Source organism: Camellia sinensis, chromosome 9, assembly GCF_055761805.1.
Source record: "Camellia sinensis isolate YWXY chromosome 9, ASM5576180v1, whole genome shotgun sequence".
Taxonomy (NCBI): Eukaryota; Viridiplantae; Streptophyta; class Magnoliopsida; order Ericales; family Theaceae; genus Camellia; species Camellia sinensis.
Window position 1 is genome coordinate 169,483,574 of NC_138969.1, and position 5,157 is coordinate 169,488,730.

Here is a 5,157-nt window from a genome sequence, read left to right on the forward strand (position 1 = left end):
AAGACAGAGTTAGGGCTGCACTTAAGAAATGGTATTAAAATGGGCTGGACATACATTGTTGATGAATGGTGTTACAATAGCTAGATATATATATATATATATATATATATATATATATATATATTGTCGCACCAATTTTCTAATAGCTTAAGCTTTTGTGACAATTGATAATCTAGCACTTTACTTTGAATAGAAAAATAACAAGGTTTTGTGCATATTCCTTTACTAACTTCTTTATATAGATTGATATGCGAGGAGCAATTAAAAAGTGAATGTTTTTGTATTGTCCCTTTTTTCCCCCTCCAGATTTAGTGTAATAAAGATTTACCATGTCTTCTGTTTTTCTTCTATACTTTAAATTCCATATTCCCCCATAAACTTATGCATCAAGGTATTGCCGAATTCAATGCCATTGTGGACACAAATATAACCATGTTTCAAGTTTGTTTCCTGATCTTCTCATCTGTTGTGATCGACAGGTTCACGGCCAAACATTCCATTCAAAGATGATGAAAACATAGACTTGCCCATTTTTAATATAGTCACAATTCCAAATGCTACAAACAATTTTTCTATTTCTAATAAGATTGGAGAAGGTGGGTTTGGACTAGTTTACAAGGTAATTTGAATTGCAAAGTCATATAATTTTCTGTGTTGCGTGTTTGTGAGTGTGCGTCAAAAGAGTGTAAATTCAAATCTGTGTCATGAGGGTTAAAAAAAGTCTTGTTTTTCTTGTTTGTTTTATAGCTTTTCTATGTAGTGTCGATTTGCCTTAGGTGGCGCCATATCTGTCTAGGTGGCTTTCACCTTAGACATTGTGTTTGGCGAATGCCCGTCTATGATGTTTTTATCTTCAATCTTTATTTACTTTCTTATTTCCCAAAAACAAAACACAAAAAAAAGCTTGTGTATTTCCATAGGGTCAGCTATCAACTGGACAAGTGATAGCAGTAAAGAGGCTCTCGGAGAATTCTAAACAAGGGGTCGGTGAATTTAAAAATGAGGTTATATTGATTTCCAAGCTTCAGCACCGAAATCTTGTTAGGCTTTTGGGATGTTACACTCAAGGAGAAGAGAGGATGTTGATCTATGAGTATTTTCCCAATGGCAGCTTGAGCTCATTTATTTTTGGTTTGATCTTTCGACCTTTCTTCTAACTTCTTCAATTAAATGTCAAAAACAGACTACACACTACTCAAAGTTGTGTATGATTATGTCAATTATTGAACCCAAAACTAATATTCTATACAAATGCCTCTCTTGATCTATGTGCTAGATACTACAAACAATAACTCTCTTGAATAGAGGAAACGCTTTGATATTATTGTTGGGATTGCTCAAGGGCTTCTCTACCTTCATCGAGATTCAAGACTGAGAATTATTATGACAACCCTCACCTCTGATTAGTGTTAAATTGTGACTGAGCATGATAAGTAATTGATTAGGATGAAATCCTAAATCGAATGTATGAGTGTGTTGCTTTAATCACATTTCTATCTGTTTGTCATTTAATGATCTGTTCACGTTTTGACTTCGAATTACAAATTGAAAGCCTTATCGGCGACCGATTCAGAAATTGTTTAGTGTTCTGTGCTAATTAGGATTTATGTGATTTTATGGTAGATTTAATTAAAATTTGATTTGGAATGATTAATTAGATTAAATAATGTTAAATTGCATTAGCTTGAGTTATTACACTTTTGCCACTAAGTGGCTTGATTCTAGACCATATTTTTCCCACTTCATACATACTTGATGCATCATCTTTTCATCCTCCTTTCAGACTAAAAATGTGTGAGAGAGAGAGAATTGAGGGAAGAATTGAATCCATCTAGGAATCTTGCTTGAAATTAGAGGAATTGAAGAGAACTTCCAAAATTGAGCTAACATACTTGGAATTCAAGACCTAAGGTAGGGAATTCTCTTTCTTAGTTGTGAATTTGAGTTGTTTCTTGCATGGTTCATGATAAATTAGTGATTTGAGCCTAGGATTAGCTCAAAGAGTTATTTTGAGAGTGATTTCATGCATGCATGTCCATATCATTGAGTTTTGAGACCAATTACATGAGAATTTCCACATGCATGTTCATATTTTAGTTATGGTCCATGAATTCACCATGATTTTGAGCCCAAACTTGCATTTGATCATGTTTTAGAGCATTGAAATTCATGTGAACTCTTGCATGTTATGTTCTTGCATTGTTCTTCAAGTTTCTTTGAAATTGGTGTTCAATTGGCTTACTTTTGGGCTTTGATTTTGTAAAATGATCTTCAAAACATGTTGTAGTATGAGTTTCCAAGTGTTTTCCAGAAAATTGGTCCAAAAGGTTGAGTTTTGATAAGTTTAATTCTTGGTTTGAGCTTTGGAGGCAAATCTGGAAAACCTAGATTTTGGCTTCCACGCTCGAGCGAAGGATTCCACGCTCGAGCGACCACCTTTGTGTTCAAAGCTCCGCTTGAGCAAAGGAACGTTGGCTCGAGCGTAGATTGCAAGCTCTTAGGTTTTGTGCGTGTGCAGACGCACGCTTGAGCGAAGAGTCCTACGCTCGAGCGATGAATGTGTCTCACGCTCGAGCGAGTATCAAGCGGAGATTTTCAATAACCAGTACTTTTTGCATTTTTACAGACCGCTCGAGCGAGGGAGTCTACGCTCGAGCGACCCCTCTATTTTGGTAAGCTCGCTCGAGTGAAGAAAGTCACGCTCCAGCGAGACCCCTGTTTTCTGAAAAAATTTGAAAAGTGTTCTAAAGTGCATCTTTGCATCCTCATTCCATCCTAGTCATTCCTAGGCCACGTTTAAGGCATCTTAATGAGGATATTGATGTAGAACCACACCAAGTCAAGTTAAGGGGCTAGGTTATTAATCCCAAGTGTGTAACTTAGTGTGTGTTCATTCTGCAACTGTGTAGGGTTGGCACCCGAGGACACTGACTAGCCTGTCTATAGCCCAGTACTCTGTGAGTAACAATGTTGTAAAGATATGTTCAATTATAATTATTTTCTGAACAATCGACTGTAATGTTTTCTGAAGTGATACTATTTATTGAATGAATGTTTGTCCTATGTTCTGAATTGTACCTGTGGCATCCATAGCAACTACTGTTACTGTACTGCTACTGTTACTGTTACTGCTACTATTACAGAGGTCTTTGCCAGTTCCTATCCTTGGAACTACTGTTACTGTATTGATGGCCATCAACTAACTGTTCGGTCTATTAAGACCTACTGTTTACTGTACTGTTCTGCTATGGAATGTACCACATATGACCTCTATGGTTTCTAAATGACTGTATGGCATGTATTATGAGCCACTGATTAAATAACTGATCTACAGATGCAATTGACTGTTTTAATTACTGAAGGGACATTCATTCTTAACCTCTTTACACAGTTGTTATTCACTGGGCTTTAGCTCGCTGTTTATATTTACATGTAGGTGTCCAGGCACCAGGCCGAAGTTAGGAGCGTCAAGCTAAGCCTATGTTTTGTCAAGCCAACCATCGTGCCTCACCTCGAGGTTCCAAGTCTGCCCAAGCCAAGGCTATTTTGGGGTGTCTCAGATTCACCATTTTGTCTCTGTTTTGTAATACTGTTTTAGACTCTTGACTGTACAGCTATAGTTAAGGGATTAGGTCCCTAACCTACATGTTATGTGTATATGATGTATGTATATATGTTTTGTTTATCAATGTGGCTTGTGCGTAAAGTCTTTTTGCATTCAGGTTTTCACAGCTCATTGGATATCTTTTTATTACTGTTTGGCTTCCGCCAGCCCCTTACTCTGTATTAGTGTCATTACTGTTAAGCAGACCTTTGGTAATCACGGATTACTGGCCGGTTACGATGCTAAACCCATAGAGGCGGGTTTGGGTCGTGACAATTATTCACAAGGATCTCAAAGCTAGCAATGTGCTACTAGACAAGGAGATGAATCCCAAAATTTCAGACTTTGGCATTGCTAGAGCTTTTGGAAGAGATCAAATATCCGAGAAAACAAGAAGGGTGATTGGAACTTAGTAAGTAACCAAAAGATTTCTTGCATATACATACCCAACTTCAAGTTTCACTGACTTTTTTCTTGATTTATTAATTTGATTATGGCGTGCAGTGGTTATATGTCCCCAGAATATATATTACGTGGGCTCTTTTCAATGAAATCAGATGTCTTTAGTTTCGGAGTACTTATTTTAGAAATAGTGAGTGGACAGAGGAACAGAAAGTTCTGACATCCTAACCATACTCACAACTTTCTTGGACATGTAAGTTTTTACTTGAGTTTGATCTCTTAATTTTTGGAATTTTCTTCCATATTGATCTCTAATATAAATGTGCACTCTTAGGCATGGAAACTATGGATTGAAGGGAATGCCATCAAGCTAGTTGATGAGAAGTTGGAAACTTCAACAATTCTGATGTCAGAAGTAATAAAATGTATACAAATTGGTCTGTTGTGTGTGCAACAACGCCCTAAAGACAGGCCAACAATGTCATATGTGGTGTCGATATTGGATAATGAGGGTGCAATGCTGCCCCGTCCTAAACAACCCGGATTCTATATAGAGGGGAGCACTGATGAGACAGAACTTGCATCGACTACAAGAGTAAAATGTTCCACAAATAAGACAACTCTAACAATTCTACTGGGTCGATAAGAAATTCCAATTGAAGCACTATTGCTCATGGTTATTATTATTATTTTTTTCAATAAGAGAGTTTTAATATCATATTTGATAACAGCCTTACTAATTATGAATGACAGATGATGTATAAGTTTCCTTGTTTGATAGCAAATGAGATTGAATGAATGACCAATTTTTATTGGCCAAAGACTCTCTAATGCTCAAGTCAGTAAACTGGTGTGATTTATGCAATTGAGGTGAGAGTTGTTGCATACTTCCTTTGGAGTTAGATGGGATGGATTTTGGATTGTGATCCCTTATTTCTTGTTAGGATGTTATTGTCAATTAATTTTATCTAGTTTTGAGGGTATCTCTATAAATAACTTGTCATAATGTGTAATATTTTCTTAGAAAAATCTTAAATCAAGTCTTCAATGTGTATAATACATTTCTATTGTGTTTATCAAACTTGAACTAAAAACATTCACACACAATTTTTTGAACTTTAAAATTTCTTTTTGCTATTGCTTGAGATAAC

At 36.2% G+C, this 5,157-nt stretch overlaps 1 pseudogene; it reads left to right on the top strand.

Annotated features, from left to right (window-relative positions):
• The first annotated feature begins 381 nt into the window (after nucleotides 1-381).
• LOC114311604 (G-type lectin S-receptor-like serine/threonine-protein kinase SD1-1) lies at nucleotides 382-4,804 on the top strand (annotated as a pseudogene).
• The last annotated feature ends 353 nt before the right edge of the window (nucleotides 4,805-5,157 follow it).